Source organism: Amblyomma americanum, chromosome 4, assembly GCF_052857255.1.
Source record: "Amblyomma americanum isolate KBUSLIRL-KWMA chromosome 4, ASM5285725v1, whole genome shotgun sequence".
NCBI lineage: Eukaryota > Metazoa > Arthropoda > Arachnida > Ixodida > Ixodidae > Amblyomma > Amblyomma americanum.
Genome location: NC_135500.1, coordinates 4,683,432 through 4,704,074, shown reverse-complemented (window position 1 = coordinate 4,704,074; position 20,643 = coordinate 4,683,432).

Sequence of the window (20,643 nt, the reverse complement as noted above, 5' to 3'; positions counted from 1 at the left end):
CACAACACGGTTTCGGAAAATTTTGCCCATGCGAAACTCAACTAATATGTTTTACACATGCATTACACCGTATCCTTAAACCAATCATCACTAGCTGATTGCATAATTCTATATTTTAGTAAAGCTTTCGATAAGGTATGTCACAGACTCCTCGTAATCAAACTGAACAACCTTAATATTGGCCCTAATGTACTGAAACGGATTGAGTGTTTTCTCCTTAATCACTCACAGTTTGCAACCGCTAATGGCTTTAATTATGGTTTTTCTGAAGTGCATTCCGGCATTCCTCAACGCTCATTCCTTGGGCCTCTTTTGTTCTTTATTTACGTCAGTGATATTCCGTCTCTTATTAACTCTCATATCATTTTGGCGGATTATTGCTATATTTTTAGAGAAATAACCGATACTAACGGCAGCTGTCTACTTCAATCTGACCTTATCACTGTAGCTAGCTGGTGCAAGAAATGGTGAATGCAACTAAATAGCAACTAATGCAAAGTCATGCGTGTTTCAAAAAAATCTACCGCCCCGGTTTCGTATTAGACTGATAACATTTCTTTAGAGTCTGTAACATCATATAAATATCTTGGCGTTTACATAACTTATAGCCTAAGCTGGTCTCGTGATAGCGAGCACGTAATCAACAATGCTAATCGCATGTTATGTTACTTAGTGGTGATTTCTTCAACGTTCCGTGTTCTTTGAAACTTTTGCTAACATTAATTCGCTCCAAATTAGATTATGCCACATTAGGCTCGGATCCTACTTATGGCTGTCACATTACTGCTCTTGAGCAGGTTCAAAATGGGTATGTGCATTTCATTCTCACTAATTACAACCACACTGCAAGCATAACTACAATGAAATCTAGTCTTTCTGTTCCCTTGTTGTCACTTCATCGCAAAGTGTCTCGTAACGCTTTGTTTCACAAATTTCACCATCACCCCATGCTGCACGGGCGCCTTATCCTACAGCCATTTATGTATCCCATCGTACTCATCACTCTCATAAAGTTGGTTTTGATTCTTGTAATACCAAATATTTTTCTCGTTCATTCTTACTTCGTACCTCACGCGACTGGAGTCACCTTCCCGCAGATATTGTACCTTGACATTAAAGCCGCCCAACAGTACAGTGCACTGCGTTTTTAATTTTCTCATCCCCGATTTAATGTCCTCATAGATGCTTTCAACGATCTGGTCATCATGGCAAGATATAGGCGCGTATACCTGTACCACCATTAGTCCAAACCTCTTTTTAGGCCTATTCACGATAGCTGCCACCATCTCATTAATATTATCGAAGTCTTATCCTGACGAATGAGGAGTCCCACACGTAGTTCTCGTCTGTCCGCTAACCTGCAACAGCATAGTACATGCCCGTGCATTGTATGTGCTTCATCTTTCATCCTAAGCTCACTAAGCCCTATGACGTCCCATTTAATTCCACCTGTTCCTCTAAATGCACTCAGACTAGCTTCACTGGATACTGTTCTAGCGCGAAAAGCTGTCAGATCTAGTTTCCAATGGCGGCCATTGAGGATGCAGAGATTCTTAGCACCCTCCGCTGCGTCACAACTCTAACCGCTGTTTTGGTCAGGTACTCCGCAGCCGCTGGGGACTGTGGGCCGAGGGTTATCTGGTTTGTTCAGGCACACTAAAATTAAATAGACTTTACACTAAGCGCTCAAACAGGCATCGTGCAGGATGTGGAGGTCATCAGAAAAATGCTTTATAGCGACCACAGAATGGTAAGGTATCGAATTAGCCTAGACATGAGGACGGAACGGGAGAAACTAGAGGCCTTAGGCAGGAGTGGGGTACAGACATTATGATAAAAACGAGAAGTACATTGTAACAGAAGCAGCAAGCGAGCAGAATCAAACCCAGAACGTACAACAGGAAATCGATTACAAAGACAGAGAACTGGTAGTGACATTGAACTTCGCAACGAACGAAGCCATGTAACTTATATTTACTCTCTTTCTTCACATGTTCGTTTGCTTCCGCCGCTGCTGCTGCCGTTGCCGGATTCCACATCCCTGTTATTTCTGTGCATTCTAGTTTAGCGTCCTCTACAAGATTGACGCACTTGCATTTTGTGTGGAAAGGTCTTTTTATAGTCCGCTAAGATGGCGAAGGCTCCTCTTGCAGAGTTAAGCAATGGTTTCGAGGGAAAACTTGAAGTATGCAAGAAAGCGGGAAGTTTGAATATAAAATAACACAGCTTAAAGAAACTGGTATCTCGGGGTGAAAACTACCAGGAAAGTTAAGCATTGCCGCGGGGCACTCAAGCAGAAAACAAAGCACTGCGAAAAGAAAATCAGTCACTGAAAGCCAAGCATGAGACCTTTGAAACGCAGCTGCAAACTGATGAGGACAGGCTAACTTAAGGTGAGCAATACTCGTGAAATCGCACCTTAGAAGTCAAAGGTGTGCCTGTGCGACAGAGTGAAAATCTTGCAGACCTTCTCGGCAAGATTGGCGAGAAGGTTGGCGAGACGATCGATGCATCAAACATCGAAATTGCTCATCTTGTACTAGTTGCTAAAAAGACGAACCATGAAAACAGTTATTCAATTTGAACACGGAAAACCCGTGGCGCCGTCTTGGAAAAAGCTCGCAAAGCAAGAATTGAGAGAACTGATCTCATTCTGGTTAAATCAGACTCGTTCTATGTCAGTGAGCATCTGTGTCCTCAGCTGAAAAGGCTACTTGGAAGCGCGCTGGCCCGAAAACGTGAAGCCGGGTGGAAACTGGTTTGAGCTCGGAAGGGCCGCATTTTAGAGCGAAAAGCTGGAAGCTTGTCGTTGCTTAAAACTCCCGTGCGTCTGACGGGTCTAAAATCCTGTAAGCGGCTTCCGAGAACTACTCGACGATATCACAGATCGGTCTTATCAACCGTGGAAACTATTTTGTTGGAAACTTCTTGCTTCCGTCGCCTTAGTTTCAGGAAAGAAAATCCGCTGATTGGCCATAGAGCACGTGCAGGTAATACTAAAATTACATGCGCAGGCTTCTCCGGCCACAACCAAGTCATGAATATCATTTGGAGCATCCTATTCATTCATGCTTCCACTAAGTATAAGCCACCTTTGGTAGAGTAAATCCGCCTCCAAAATACGTGAGAACTAACCAAAGTGTGTGTTTGTGTGTGCCCGATATTTCTGCCACCGCAAGTCTTCTTTTCTTTTTTTTTTTCATTGCGGCCACAAAACGTGCGGCGCTCCTTAACCAGCCTGATTGCCCCTAATAACATTGTTTGTCTTCACTTAGGAGGGAACCTTAGTTTCTTGAATTCAATGCACAATCACCAAGGAATCAACACGATGACATATCAGACTTTCTAACGAATTCCCCTTTAAATTTCAAATCGTAATGGTAGTTGAAACCTTATTTACAAGTGAATAAGATGTGTTGACCTTACCTCGGTACACTACCTATTACTTAAACAGGCAAAGTAAAGGCGGTGGAGGAGCACTGCTACTTGTGGAAGCCGCTTTGCCCGTAACTTTACAATCAGAGCTCTCGATCTGAAATGAACATTACGAGACATTGTCGTTTACGACCTAGATATGTTTATAGTTATATACCGCCCACCCGCTGGAAATCTAGATGCCTTTTACGCGTCTTCTGTTTTGTTCGTACAATCTAGTTGAAGCAAGTTAGAGGTCGTGGCTTAAACATTAATCTTCTTCAAGAGAGTACGGTAACGCAGGACTTTATATTACTCATCGCGTCACACAACTTCAAGAACGTCACTACTCTGTCAAAACGCATCACAATATAATCATAATCATTAATAGACACGTTCGTCACTCAACGTTACTTAGACGATATACAGGCTGGTGTTGTTGCGACTAGCATAAGTGATCACTTATATGGTTTGGAACGCTAATACTGCAATCAATTGAAACTGTCTCAGAAACTTTCGCAGTCGAGAACATAACTCCCAGGGCGCTTCATCATTTCCTCATTCAAATTTCTGCAAATAATTTAAAATCCGTGTTGGAATCTAGCCAACATAATAAGACATCTGATATTTTTCTCGTCAATTTCAAATGTGTTTACACGGGTGGTTTCAAATTTAGAAACGTTAGAAAATCCAGAAATTACAGAAGGATTTGATTAGAGCTGAAATCCTTGTTATGACCCGTAGGAAGACTTCTAGGTGTGCGCAGTTTATCAAGCTTAGAAATCCACAATATCTTGCTAATTTTAAGAAATACAGAAATTTTGTGACACGTTTTCTTCGGAATGTACAACAGACTTATTACAGCAGCCTGCTTAACAGCGCAAATACTAACCGCAATGATGAGCTGTTGAGTGCTTTAAATACTATCACCAACCGCAATAAATCAAGAAACGCATTGCAGTAGAACACGTTCTTGAGCAAGTTGGTTCATAGCTTGAGAAGGTGAAGCGCTCAAGAACAGAGCACACAGGAAAAGAAAAAAACAGGAGTGAGGCGCTACATCGACTCTGCATGCGGTATAGAGTAACAGAGATCAACCTCATCTACAGAAAAAATGCAACCTGGTGAGGGGTTCTTCTGCGGAAATACAATGACCTCAAGGCTATTGCTGACGCCAAACAGATCTTCAACAACCAGGTTATTGAGTTGTTTTAGAAGGTAGCGGCTAACTTGATTTTGCCAGGCATCTCTTTCGCCCACTATGCACCTGAAAGGTACACCTTCGTTGTGTGTCTTCGCAGTGAAAAACACATCCAAACTATTGCGCTTGCTTTCCTGAATACCGTTTGTGACTTCTGTAAACCGTGTTGTTCACATTAGGAAATTGCCATACTTTTTACCTTTACCTTCCCAGGTTTCTGTTTAGTGGCCTTGAAATTCTTGTGGATAGCCAGGGCTGCTTTTTCGCTGAACATGCCTGACGGCAAGAAGACGAAGCCTCCTTCTTTGTCGGCATGCATGAGTCGTAGGTAATTGTCCTTGAAAAAATCTTATGTTTCGTTGGAGTTCGTTGGTGAGGTCCGTCAGTAGGTACCGTCGTGATGAGGCTGTCAACACCGTCGAGCAAGCGCCTTTCTTTGTCCTCCGCGTCGGCTTTGTTGGAAATCCGTCGATCCAGGGATTCAGGGAGCCTGGAGCCGGGGATCCCGGAACATGAGCTCTTTTCCCTGAACCGACGGATTTGCTAATGTATAACTCGCTGTTTCATGGGAAACTGAATTACTGCGGTTTCGTATGGGGCACAACTTCAACACAAAACGTAAATAAGATTTTAATCGAGAGCTGTTGCGAAAACTGCCATGTACAGGGGGTAGGTACCCAGTCAACCTCGCCTCAGAGCAGCTTTTTTGCCCCCGCTTCATTCATTTCATCTGTATAAAAATGCAAAATAAACACTGATTGTTCGATAGCTAAAGTAGCTCAAAATTTCAGCACCAATTTACGCAGTAGACATTATAATTAGGCCGTTAAAAAAATTCTTGGGCGCTTAAGTCTCCTTACCTGGAGGAATGCGAAAGCATGTGTTTTGAGAATAACTCGTCGCCTCTCTTTGCTCCTCCTTTACCCTAAGGAGTATTTCAGAAGAAGCTTCGCACAGTTACGGTAATTAAATCCCTCTTTCAGCTCAATCACACATTTTCGCTTTTCAAATTTGCGGCCTATTGCTGCTTTCCCTTCCACCTATTATATCCCCGTCCAGCCTATTTAGGCCGTCCAATGAGTTTTGCTTCTATTTAATTTACTAATGCAAATCAAACGTTTTTGCTCGATCAACTCTCACTCATCAAACACATATCACTATTTTTGAAACTCTATTTTCACTCATTTGCCTACTTTCGCACTATTTTGCCATCCACGGTTGTTTTCCCGTGCACTCACTGTATCGGCGTCCGCGCTATTTCGAATGTTTTTTTCCATTGTTTTGCTCTAATTAACTAACTAACCATCCTATCAACACCACATTTTATCGCACATCACCCTCACATCAGCCTCTATCGATTACTATTATTCGTTTGATTCTAACAATTCTGAGAACGACACAACGGCAGTCGACAAATATTGCAGACTTGATCTCGCCGACACAGCCACGAAATGCTTTCGCATTAATACGAGAGGCAGCAGCGCACAACACTGGGACATCCCGCCAGTAACGAAAGAGGAAGTAACGAAATCTTCAAGAACAATGAAAAAAGAGAAAGCAGCTCATGAGGATCAGATAACAGGAGATCTCTTGAAGGACGGAGAAGTGACTGTGGTAGAAAAAACTATCAACCCCATGTACGCAATGCCTTATGACCTCGAGCGTTCCAGAAACTTCGAGTAATGCTAACATAATCTTAATTGTTAAGAAATTAGACGTCAAGGGCATGAGAAATTTCAAACCGAGCAGCTTACTGTCCGTTGCCTTTAAGCTATGCAGTTACTATGCCAGTAGTCAGGAATAGTCAGATCCGGATCACGAAAGTGCGAGAGTGAAATTAACTTGAAGAATTAGTCAGAGGGAGCGCATTTTGCGGGTTCTTTGAGATCATGAACAATCTTAGACGTCAGCCAACCAAATGATCCCACAGGCTTTCGTAAATGGTACTGGACAATATACCATATTCACACTATCAATCAGGCGATAATGAAATGCGCAGAGTATAATGAACCCCTATATATAACTTTAACTTATTGCAAAAAAAGCATTTTACGCCGTCCAGACTTCAGTAGCCGTGCAGAAATTGCGGAATCAGGGTGTAGAAGAGCCTTATGTAGAAATACTGGAAGATATCTGTAGAGGGTAAAGAGCTACCATAGTTTTCAGTAAAGCCGGCAATAAAAATCCAACAAGAAACGACTTTAGGCAGGAAGCAACGATCTCGCCAATGCTATTCACTGCCTGTTTACAGGAAGTATTTAAAGGCCTGATTTTTGAACAGTTAGTGTTAAAAGTTAATGGAGAATACCTAAATTATCTGCGATTTGCTGATGACATTGTCTTTCGAAGCAACCAAGGACATGAACTTCACAACATGATCAATGAATTAGAAAGGTAGACAGGTTCCGTGCATCTAAAAATAGTAAGCGGGAAACGAAAGTAATGTTCAACAGTCTTGGAAGGGAACAGTGCTTTACAACTGGTAGCGAGGCGTTGGAAGTGGTAAGGGAATACGTATACTTGTGGTAGGCAGCGGCCGCAGATCCGTATCGCGAGAGTGAAGTAACTAGGAGAATGAGAGTGAGGTGGAGCACATTTGGCAAGTTGTCTCAGGCAATAAATCGCAGTTTACCATTATCCCTCAAGAAGAAATAATATAACAGCTATATCTTGCCGGAACCCTCCTATGGTGCAGAAACGTTGATGCTAACGAATAGGGGGGCTCAGCTTAAGTTGAGGACAATGCAGCGAGTTATGGAAAGAAAAATTATAGGTGTAACGTGAAAAAACCAGTAGCGGACAGAGTGGTTGAGGGAATGAACGCAGGTTAATGACATGCTATTCGAAAAAAGAAAAATAAATTGGTTAATTTGGGCAGGACATGTAATACGAAGGCCAGATAAGCGATGGTCCTCAAGGGTAACGACTGGGTTCCAAGGGAAGGGAAGCGTACTAGAGGCTGCCCAAAAGTTATATGGGCGGATGATATTATGAAGTTTGCGGGAATAAGGTGGCCGTAGCTGTCACAGGAGAGGAATAATTGGAGATATATGGCAGAGATCTTTGTCCTGCTGTGTGCGTGGTCAGGCTCATGATGAAGATGATGTACCATTGTAAATGACACAAGATTTGTTAAGAATGCAGATGACTTGAGAATGTTGCTTTTAGAAAATAGTAGACGAAGCCTTGTTAATGCAGTGAATGTAACTATGGAATGCTATCAAAATGAGCTAGCCAGAGCTATTCAATATCAAATCAAATACCTCCAACATAGAAAAGGTGTCCACTTTCGCAAAAAATACACCTTGTCAGTTCACTCTGCCAGTCATGCACTAAAATACGACGGCTGTTAGGAGGTAAAAAGACGCAAATCGTTATGTATTATTTTTACTAAGCAATTATCTGCAGATAACTGCCTTGCTGGAATCGTTTTCTTAGCGCTTTAAAAACACAGACAATACATCTACGGCAAACACACAAGCGGCTGTCCCATGTATGTTTGGCGTAAATGTAGTGCCTGTGTTTTTAAACCGCTAAGAACAAGATTTCTGAAAGCAAATACCAACTTGCCCTATTTAATGTTTAATGAGGATTATTTCCTTGCCTCTAACCAACGCTACGTATGTTTTTGGCGTAATATCCGAGCACAGGTTTTCAACACCACTCCCAGTGAAGATGCTATAGCAGAACTTAACTATGGCCAAATCATGCGGAGTAAGACGTCACGAATAAGCAGAACGAAAACATTCATAGTTCAAAAAGAGCCGATAAGGGTTATTTTCACTATTTGATTGAGCTACGCCATTTGAAATGCTTTTTCGCACTCCAATGTGGCCACTACATTTAACTTATAGCATCTGAACCTGTGGGTCTTACAGAAACAATCACATATTAAAGATGGAAGTCTCCAACAGAGTCATACGTGGTGAAAGGCAATAACTTATTCTGGACACGTTCACAAGAAAGATGGCTTATTCAGCGACCAAAAAGTAATCGCGGTAAGCAAGAATTTGCTTACGCTCTGCCAACGTTGCTGAACAGAATTCAGTTCTTGTAGTGAACTATGAGCGCAAACAAATTCACGATGAAAAGAGAAACACAAGTACAGGCGCTACACTGCATTATACTTGCATACTCGGCTGTGTAAAGGGAAAGGGAACAATCGCTAATGCAGGTTGCTTTTTTTATTTTTACAAGCTTATAAGGCCAGCCGCGCGTGCTCATCTTTAAGGCGAAAACCTTCAATGGCTCATGCTCGCGACCATGTCCGTCCGTGCTTCCATTCGTTGCGCTCTTCAGCAACTTGATATGAATAAAAAAACCTTTGCGCAAGGTGGGATTCCAGCCACAATCCTTCCGTTCCGTAGTCGACCGTGCTAACCACTGCGCTACTTCCTTCCAACGCATATGCCGGTCTACTTGCCTAGGACACTGGATTGTGTTTGCGGAAAGGCGTTGAATCAGACGGATGCTCCCCAAATGCCCTTCTTTGTCTCCAGCATTTCAGACTCAAAAACAATTGTGTACTTAACATCTCAACCACACACCAGTGACAGAAGCAGCAATACCGCGCTAAAGGGTTTCGCCTCACTGCAATTTAAGTCAACAAAGTGGCCCCCTGAATTTTTTTGCGTCTGAATGCAGCACCATGAACTTTTGACGGCAAACTTTTGAATGCTGTCAAATCGTTCACAGAAAAAAAACGGTGTGGTTGCGTTCTAGAATGCTGCCGGACATTCTGTGGAAAATTTTCAATATATTTTGAAACGTTACCTTAATATCACTTTTATCCTTTTAAATGACCAGCTGCTTTCACAAGGAATGGCATTTGTAAAAAGTTTTGTGTAGCTACTTCGCTCTGTTATATCTTTTTAACTTGTGTTGACCAGCCCTTAGATCATGTTTTTCACGCGGGAAAGATTTTAAACGTTTCTAGGTGTGCAGACGACATTTTAGTGTTTTTAAAGTTTGAATCTTTCTATAAGGATACGATCAATCCAGTTCTAAATGATTACGCTTTGCCCACATGAAAGTTTTGTAGCTTTTGGACCTTAACTCGAAGTCCGTGAACACCATGTATGTTGGGAATGCCAACCACGTGCATAGAAGGCGCTCTTGTCTTTTAAGTCTGCACACTCAGAAATAGCGAAAAGGGGCATAGCGTCCTAATGCGTGGAATCATGCGTGCATAAAATGCAGCGAAGCTTTGACAGTCACGTTCGCCGGCTTTTGGCAGCAGGATTCCCTTTGTCGCTCTTCACAGCTGTTGCCGAGGCGCTGATTCAGAAGCAAAAAGCGAGAACGCCAAGGAAGAGTTCGGCGGCCGAACGTGAAACGTTCAGGCCGCTGGTTCAAACGTTCGCACCACCTCAAGAGTGTTGCGAACAAAAATGGTGTCCCTCTGGCGTTTTCTGCGCCCAAGAAGCTTTCAAAGCTGTGCTCCCGCCGGTGCGGTGATGGGAGGTGTGGCTACCAAATCAGGCACGTGACGACCTTCGTGCCATGCACCATCAGAGTGGTGTTTACCTTCCCTCCTTCATGTATGTGGAAACACTTACATCGGGCAGACACGGCAATGTATTAATGAGCGACTAAGAGAGCAAACGCTAAATGCTAAGAATAAAGTTGACAAAGATGCGCATCTTGTGTCAGACAATAAAGATTGGAAGAACTGTGCACCCCGATTCTTGGCAGTTTAACTTCCTGTGCTCGCATCGATGTTAACTTGTCTCGGATGACTTGTCTGTTTTTGGTCTGCTTGCGCAAGAGTTGCCATAGGTATATTATATGCGTAGTTTTAAGAAGAATAAAGCTGTTGTTAGTGTAACACAAGTCCTTGCGTTTTACTATTCGTGCATTGTTTGCGCTCAACGTTCACCATACGAAACTCATGCACCAACAAGCCCCAACTGAAGTTTTATTACAGAATTTAAACCTTTTTCCTCTGGGCGCTTCTACATGTTGACCACTTACAAGCTTTCGAAAATCAGAGCAAACAGCTCTTTCTCACGCTATATTTAGAAATAGGCTTCAAATTTTTCACTTCCTTTGAATTACCATGAATGACTACAGCATAGCGGTAATGCTCTTTATTACTTCGGTACTATTCTGTGTTCCCTTTAATCAGGTACAATTAATTTTGTATGTGCAAGTGCCGTGCTTACTTTCTTTTTTTGCCTTCTTATCGCGCTTCTTTTTCGGGGCCCTTCTTGCACATAAAGGACCGAGAGCAAGCAAAGCTGAATGGAACCCGATAGAACTCAAGCAAAGAGTCGTATATGGCACTCCAAGAACGCTCTCCAGCCAATGGCGTCGACCAATTCTCATGATAACAACGTTAATATCCTCACACCTGATATTGCGGCAAAGAAGGAGGCTAATAGAAGCGAGAGGGTTGACCAAGATTTAACCGTATTAACCGCGTGTGGGGTTGCGAATCCCCAGGAGAGGGCGCAGCAGCCTCTCCGCAACATTGTGAGTGTGTCGCTGCCCACGATGCCCTTGCCCGTGTTCCGGGACTGGGCACGTCAAATCCGGCTCAAAAGCAGAACGGCGGCTTGAAATTGAATACGCCAAATTAAGTCGTATGGTCTCTACTCGGTACGATCGACGTACCACCCAGCCGTGGACGCGTTGGTTTCCGATTACCAAGAGATCGGTGCCACGCGGGGGCATGCGGCTGTCCGAACCAACTCTGGGTTTTGGGGAAGTCGCGCTAAGGCCTGAAGAAGGGAAGAGTGACAGAGTTAGCAGCCTGCTCGGGAGGCCAGTAAGCTACCAAACTGGGAAACGCCCGGTGGTTAGTACCGAGTAATGGTTAGTAGACCTGAGGAAATAGCACGACACTGACCCTTTTGAACGCACACTGAAAAAGACCTGGTGGTAGTGTGAGGTGTGAGCTGCGGACATACAATGCGACTCCAAGCCTTTGGGGCTTGGAGGTAGGAGTGTCATAGAGTCACAGACTAATGTCAGGGGCAAACGTTGGAGGTGCGACGCCATTCGAAAACCGTGAAAGGGTTCCCACTGCGAGCGATTACCTTAGAGTAAGGGCCAAAGCACCGAACGAGCGGGCGAAAATCTGTCGTCATAGTACAGTTGGAAGATCCGGGGGGCGAAGCCTGGTTGGGGGAGGGGATCTTAGTCGAGCCCCTGTTATGTTACCCTATCTTGGACATTCGGAGACCCCGACAACGTTCTCTGTTGCATGGAAGCATGCTTGGACGCAGAGGCCCGCAGTATCCGTTGAAATTTGAGCGCCTGCCCTCTGCGTAGGACTGGTAAGGAGCTAAAAGGGATCAGAAATACGGAAAAAATTCCGCTGTCCCCTTTTCCTCTTAATTCCTATAAACCCCTCTCTATATATCATTCCCATATTCATCCCTTCCTGATATTTCCTAGGTGAGATCAGGGGAGTCTCCTCAGGCCCGCTCCACTGGCTTTGGGTCGCTTCAGTAGCTCCGCCTCAGTTTATTTTTCCACCTTCGGGTGGCCGAAATCTCAATTTCACTTGGGCCTCATCGTGTATATTACAATTGGATCAAGCCTGTTAGAGGAAAGAGGTGCAGGCAGAGGCTATTATTTTTCATTATTTTATTTCTCCCAACCTCACTTATTTGTTCAGTTGGAAACAATTAATACTACAAAAATGTTGGCCGGTGAGATCAGGGTACCTCGGCTGTGTAGATATGTTTTTATATGGAAGTACAACCTGGATAAATTTAATACATTTTTATAAGGAGGACAGAAGCTTCAGGCTCACTACAGTTTCCGGCCCATGTTCGCAAAAGTTTGTCGCGAACGGGCACGATCAGCATGTCATGATTAAAAATGGCGATAACTAATCGTGTTGTCAAGAAATTCCAGTGAAAATATTTCTTACCTTTTTGCAAACGTGCTACTTTGACGTCCATCGAATGGACCAGTATCACAGGGCACAATTCCTGAGACCTGTTCTGCGTTGCTCACCAGTTTTAGCTCCACGCCGTTGACCTGAAAAAAATACAATTAAAAATCGTCGAGTATGGAAGCTATGTTTAGTTTAGTAGGACAATGGTGTGCCTCTGAAGCTTCGTTATTTGTTTATTTCTATTTTTTGTTCAAACACTGCTTGTTCATCCGGGCTGTGACAGACTGGAGAGGGTACATTCAGTCAATACAACACAGTTCGAACGCTCTTTCAATGCTTCTATTGAGTCAGCTTTAACAAATACGTCTCATTCAAGTATATTCCATTCTATCATTTTTTTCGGCAGAAACGAAAACATATAGAGATCAACTCTTGGCATGGAGCACACAAGTGTATAGGGATGATTAGTACGGAATGAAAGTCTTCCGAGTAATTAACTGCAATAAAGGTTGTTGTTGTTCTACTCGGTGCATAACTTAAAAGGTGGGAAACAGCACAAGAAACGTGGGCGGGAAGAAGGTGGCACGCACACGCGCTGATTAACAACTGATCGCTTTTATTCAAGCACTTTAAAAAATATAGCAAGAACGAATGCCGGGCCGCCAATGCAAGCTGGAATCCAGATTGAAATCATTATGAAGAGATGATAGAGATGATAAAAATCGGTTTGGTTTACGGGAGTCTAACGTCCCAAAGCAACTCAGGCTCCTAGGGACGCCGTAGTTTAGGGCTGCGGAAATTTCGACCACCTGGGGTTCTTTAACGTGCACTGACATCGCACAGTACACGGAGATTATAAAAATCTTTAAGCCTAGCAATTTTCCTGCCAATGTTGGTAACTCTTCTTGTGAAAGAAGCTCTGTTACGGCCTGCGTCTTTGGCAAGAAGAAAATATAAATCTCACTGCAAATCTCTGAATACGTTCTACATTTTATCCAAGATATTTCAGATTTGGACCGTAAATTAAAAATGCTTATTCTAGATTTGGCCGTACCACTAATTTCTATGCTTTTAGCTTTACATCTAAGGGTGCATGTCCTAGCTTTCGCGTTAGAAAACTTAGTTTTCGGTCGGCGGCTCCACAACATTTTGAATGCGATAACTCAAACTTAAGTGATTAGAAATCGTAGCCCAAATATTTTAATTTGCTGGAACGTTTCAGTACAAAGTTTTTAGTTTTGAAAGGAAGCACTAATAATGGCTTCTTGTTTGACACAGTTACATAAGCTGACCTAGCATATTTGCTTTTGATGTCCCACTTCGCACACCAACATATACACAACTCTCAAAGAATTATTCATCAGGACCGGGTCTTAAAGCTTTTTATGCGACGAAACAGCACTATACCATCAGCAAATAATGGCAATTAGTTTAGTTTAGGGGGTTTAACGCCCCAAAACGACCCAGGCTTCGAGGGAAGCCGTAGTGAAGGGCTCAGGAAATTTCAACCGCCAGGAGTTCTTTAACCTGCACTGACATCGCACAGTACACGGGTCTATAGAATTTCGCCTCCATAGAAATTCGACTACCACATCAGAGATGAACTCGCGTCTTTCGGGTCAGAAGCCGGGCGTCCTAAACACTAACTCACCGCGGCGGCCTATAATCACGGCAATACCAGTTCTTGGGCAAGTCGGCGTTCACGGTGAACCATAACAGCCCGACAGACGGGACAGAGAAGAAGGGACACAGCACAGAGCGCTGTGTTGCGTCCCTTCTTTTCTCTCCCGTCTGTCGCGCTGTTATAGATCCCTATAATCGGGCTTCGACGCAACCGTGTATATAGATATGAGCCTCATTAATACGCGATAAGAATAATGTAGGAATCATAACGGACCCTTGCGGAACCCCGGGTAATACTGACGAATTCGATGAGCGTTCATCTATTACAACAAACTGCTCTCCTGTAATTGATAATTGATCATTTTTCATCGATACCAAACTCATTCAATTTTCCTAGAAGTTTTCCATGACACACTCTACCGAATGCCTTGGCCAAACCAATGCAATAGCATCAGTATGCTGTCTATAGTTTGTGGCCGCAGCGAAAGCACTAGTAATTTGAAAAACCATGTGGCCCTGACCGCCGGCGTTTGTGCTTCCAGTGTAGGGGAGCCCGGTCACCTGTTCTGCCGGTGCCCATATCGAGAGCTAGGCCTGCAGGGTTTTCCCTCCGATGCGCCAAGGCCCCACTTTGGCCAACGGCCCCGTGAGATTGAAGAGTACCTGACCCAGCAACCTCAGTGGTCCATGGCGCGCCGTCAGTCCCGATCACCGTCACCTCGCCGCCCATCATTTTCACCGAATGTGCAGAACTCCTCGCGAGCGATGGCGGACTGATCGCCCAGCCCTCGCCGAGAAAACTGAGGACAGCGATCTCCGGGGGCGTGGTCGCCGGATATCGACGCTCTAAAGACCCCGTGACGATGCAGACGACGCAGACATCCGATGATAGAACTTTGACGACGTCGACGGCCGCAGCTGAACTAAAGGACCGCTTCCCCCTCTACATACCCGTGCTTCTCGATGGTCACAGCATTAGCGCGTTGGTGGACACAGGAGCGGAGTTCCTAATTATCAGTGGAAAATCGGCAGTGCTTCTAAAGAAAGATACAACCCCTTATTCTGGCGTGCAGATCCGGACGGGGGGGGGGGGGGGGGCATATCATTACTCCGTTTGGACAGTGCACGGCTAGGGTCCAGATCAGCGACTCGACGTTAATAGTTAGCTGCCTGGTGCCCCGCGGCTGTTCTCGTGACCTGATTTTGGGCGTAGATTTTCTCCGTGAGAATAGTGCTGTTATAGACCTGCGGCACAGAACCGTTACGTTTTCGACAGCGGAAGCCGACGACACCTCCGACGTTCGGCAACGCAGATCCGCCCTTCGTATTTTCACTGAAAGTGTCTTGATCCCGCCGCGCTCCAGTGTTTTTGCAAGCAGTCGTCTATGGCAACCTTTCCTTGCTGCTGACACATGGTATTTGCGCGGCCTGAAGTGTCGTCCACGTCCGTGACGGTCGGTCGGAACTCCTGATTACTAATTTTACAAGCGAACCTCGTCACCTTTTCCGAGCTACTGCCATCGCATGGGCCGACCAATTGGCCGATGTTACTCAGTGCTTTGCGTCGGAGGCCATGGACCGTTCGGACACGTCCCTGGATCGCATCGATATTAGCTCCGATCTCTCAGCGACTCAACAGTGCGACCTCCGCGCCCTACTGCTCCAGTACAAACCCTGCTTCGCATCCTCCTCGAAAGTGCGGCAAACGACGATCACAAAGCATCGGATCATCACTTCCGATGAAGCTCGCCCCATACGACAGCAGCCGTACCGCATTTCCCCGAAGGAACGCGACGCTATCCAAACGCAGGTGAAGGGGATGCTTACAGATGGCATTATTCAGCCCTCTAAGATCCCGTGGTCGTCGCCAGTCGTGCTTGTTAAGAAGAAAGATGGGACACTGCGCTTTTGCGTGGATTACCGTAAGCTGAACGCCCTAACGAAAAAGGACGTCTACCCGCTGCCCCGCATCGACGGCTCACTCGACAGACTTCACCGCGCCAAGTATTTTTCGTCGATCAACCTAAAGACCGGATATTGGCAGATTGAGGTTGATGAACATGACCGCGAAAAAATGGCCTTCATCACACGCGACGGCCTATATGAATTTAAGGTGTTGCCCTTCGGCCTTTGCTCTGCGCCAGCGACGTTTCAACGCATGATGGATACTGTCCTGGCTGGCCTCAAATGACAAACCTGTTTAGTTTACCTAGATGACGTGGTATTGTTCTTCAAAAATTTGATTACAGAATTGCCTATAAGTCCGGACGTAAACACGAAGACACCGACACGCTCTCACGCGCACCTGTCGAGCAAGCTGATGACAGCTCATAGGATGACAATCGTTTCCTAGGTGTGATCAGCAGTTTGGACTTGGTGGCAAAGCAGCGTGCTGACGCTGTCCTGCGGTCTGTCATGGATCATCTGGAGGGGCATGCTTCCAACGTACCTCGACACTTTTCCTGCCACTTGTCCTATTCCTGCATTCGAAATGGCGTACTGTTCAAGAAAAAATCCAGCAACAGTGACCGGCCCTACCTCCTAGTCGTGCCATCAGACCTCCGCGACGACATCCTTTCGGCGTGTCATGATGAGCCCACCTCTGGCCATTTGGGATTTGCTCGCACGCTCGCTCGATAGTGTCAGGGCTATTATTGGCCTAAACTTGCAAAGACCATCCACCGCTACGTCAGAGGTTGTCGTGGGTGCCAGCGTCGTAAGTCACCACCGCTCAAGCCCGGAGGTTTGCTCCAACCAATTGCGCCACCTCGGGCACCTTTTTACCAAGTCGGCATTGATCTTCTGGGCCCATTCCCTCTGTCGTCTTCTGGCAATAAGTGGATTATAGTTGCGACTGCTTGTTTGAGGCGCTCTGCGGAAACCCAGGCGGTGCCGCGCAGTACATCCTCTGAAATCGCGCGCTTCTTCATACATCACATTGTTTTACGACATGGCGCCCCGTCCTCCTTCATCACCGATAGGGGCACCACGTTTACGGCGCAGCTCATGCACGAGGTGTTCCAGGTGAGTCACACGAACCACCGCAAGACTACTGCATACCACCCGCAGTCAAACGGGCTCACGGAGCGCCTCAACAAAACCTTAGCAGACATGCTCGCAATTTACGTCGACGTACAACACAAGACATGGGACGAGATCCTCCCATATGTGACGTTTACCTACAACACGGCGAATCAAAAAACGACTCGATTTACGCCGTTTCGCCTCGTTTACTATCGTGATGTCCAAATGATGCTCGACGCCATGCTTCCGTGCCCCTCTGACGCCGAGGAATTTACCCGGCACGCAGAGGAAGCCCGCCAACTGGCCCGTATGCACATCCGCCGGCAGCAGGCAACGGATGCAGAACGCTACAACCAACGATATCGCCACGTCGAGTACCACCCCGACAACAAAGTGTGGGTATGAACCCCGGTACGTTGCCCCGGCCTGTCGGAGAAGCTCCTGAGCCGCTACTTTGGCCCCTACACAGTGCTGCGTCGCATCACGGATGTGACGTAAGAAGTCCTCCCCGATGGCAGTCTGGCTAGTTCGCGCCGTCGACCGCAGCCTGAGGTCGTGCACGTCCTGCGTATGAAGCCGTACTTTACGCAGTAACGGGCACCTCATTCGCTCCAAGTGCGCCCACGTATTTGTTTCCTTTTTTTGGATGGGGAGGGGGAATAATGCGGCCAGGTGTTCCCGGGAGGCGCCTTGAGGACAAAGAAGAAGTTAGTCGCGCGTGTTCTTGGCAGCTGGGACACTGCTTGATTCCTTGCTGCCTGTGCCTAGCCTCTTCATTCTGCAACCCATTTGTGACAATATAAAACACTCATTCACAGTAACGCTCCAAATCTCTTTAGGCATCTTTGCTGTACCAGGCGACTTCGTCTTAACAAGAGTCAAATCATACCTTGTTGTGATATGATGACGGTGCCATCACGGTGGTTAAGAACAATTTCAATTTGCGCTCGACGCTAGAGGGCGCTTGTCCTGCGTCGTTCTTGCCTTGTGCTCATCATTGCAGGTGCTACTGTTTCCTGCTATCACAGTGCGGTGCTGCCTGTCAGGCGCTTTTATTGTTTTGGAATAAATACCGAGAAAAATAAACTAATAAAGGTCTCGACTACTAATTTCGGTTCACGGTGCAAATTATTATTTACAAGCCTTTTTTTCGGTGAAGAGCCAGAGGTATACCTCCGAAATTTTAAGCGAGAGCATTGCGCATACTCTACCAGAGTTGTAAAAAGAGAATGCGTTTTGGCGTTTCTTCACTTCTTTTCGTCCTTGCGCACTAAAAGTGGCAAGCGCACAGGGATACTTGGGTTTCTAATTCAGAGTACCCTGTAGACGATGTTTTAAATGGACAATATTTCCAGTAATCCAAGCATTTGGTTTTTCGGGATGCTTTTTATTCAGGGATGCGAATTGTTTTAAACAGTTTGAAAGTTTGAAAGTTTATTGAAAAAGATGCATAGGTAAGATGTACATAAATTGATTATTACAGAAGGAGGTCCCAAAGTGGAAACTGTCAGGGGGACCTCCTGTAATTAATTGCATATTTGAAGTAGGATAAATATATGGCAGATAGCAATTACATAGCGGAACACAGGTGCAATGAAAAGTAAGATCTGAAATAACAGTTTAGTCATGCTAAATTTTAAAAACACATTTTGCAAACACAAAAAGAGAACATAGAACAAGCACTCAGGCAATAGAAGTCGTACACAATACTAACAGGTATCACTGGCGTGGCAATTGAAGGCAATTATGCAGTACATAGTTTTTCAAGTTTTTATGGAATTGTGCTTCGGTGCGGAATGATTTGATGGTTGCGGGTAGCGAGTTCCAGACAGTGATTGCTGAAACTAAAGTGGACTGTTTGCCATAATTAGTTTTGACATTCGGAAGCAAAAGATTATGTTGTTCAGCGAATCTAGTATTATTAACGTTACACAAACAGGAACCTGTAAATTTAGGGAGAGTAGTGCTATTGTGACGGGCGCGATAAATTAATAAGCCTAGTTTCAGTTGGAGTGAACAAAGGAGAGGTAAGATATTGAGCCGGCGGTAAAGGGGAGCACTGGATGCGGTGTATGAGCTGAATGTCATTATTCTAACAGATTGGTTTTGAAGATGACACAAAGAAGAAAGATGGGTATAGTACGTGTTACCCCACGATGATAAACAGTAATTGAGGTGGCTATGAATGAATGCATAATAAAGTGAGCGAAGAATATGCTGTTGGAAATAATAACGCGTTCTAATTAGTATACGTATACCGAGTGCGACTTTTTGGCTAATAGATTTAGTGTGAAGGTTAAATTTTAAATGTGAATCAAGCGTCACACCAAGAAATGTTACAGAACTTGATGGGAGAATAATGTGATTATTTAGGTATACATCTCGAACGCTGACAAGTCGTTTGTGTTATGAGTGAAATATCATTAGCTTTGTTTTAATTGGGTTTATTTGTAAAAGATTGCTGTGGCACCATTCCATTAAATTTATAAGGTCGGCATTAATTTTTGATGTTAGGTCACTTAAGTTATCGCTAGAAGAAAATATGGTAGTGTCATCTGCATACAGAATGCAGTCAGTGTTATTGAGGCATTTTTGCAGATCATTAATGTAAATTAAGAATAGAAGGGGGCCTAAAACAGATCCTTGCGGAACTCCTTGATTAATTGTAATTGGTTGGGATAAAGTATTCGATATTTGTACAAACTGAGTTCTGTTAGCGAGGTAATTACGTAGTAAACTAAGAGTGGGCCCACAAATTCCCAGCGCTTCTAGTTTTAAAAGGAGTATGGGATGATTGATTGTATCAAATGCCTTCGTAAAATCAATGAATACAGCTGCCGCCCAAAGTCCGTTATCAATGAAGTGTATAATTTTGTCAGTAAATTGTATCAGTGCGAGCTCAGTGGAATAGTTAGGGAGAAAACCAAATTGATGATGTATCAGAAGGCTGAATTTTAGAAGGTAGTTCATTAGACGGTTAACAACGAGCTTTTCGATTACTTTACTGAAAAATGGAAGAATAGTTATCGGACGATAATTAGCCAAACTGTATTTATCGCCTCTCTTATGTATAAAAACAACTTTGCCGCTTTTAAGTTGATCTGGAAAGTCACCAGACTTAAACACCTTATTGATAACATTAGTGAGAACGGGCGACAGTTCATGTGCAACAAGTTTAATTTTAGATGGAAGGATAGAATCTAAGCCACACCCGGTATTTTTTAAGCTGGTTATTACGTTTATAACTTCATCTGGGGATGTTGGACGCAAATAGAAAGAGAAAGGACAACGAGTGGGTCGCGTGATTTCAGCGGTAGGCGTTTTGACAAGCTGTGAAAAGAATGAGTTAAACGCATTTGCTATGTCCGTAGGGTTAGTTAAACATCGCGTACCATCATTAATTTCTGTAATGTTGCCGTTTTGGTCCGAGAAATTTAAAAACTCCTTAATCAATTGCCAGTTCTTATGAGTGTTGTGTCCATTTTTAAGTATTATAGTTGACATGAAATACTGCAACAGGCCCTCGACGCTG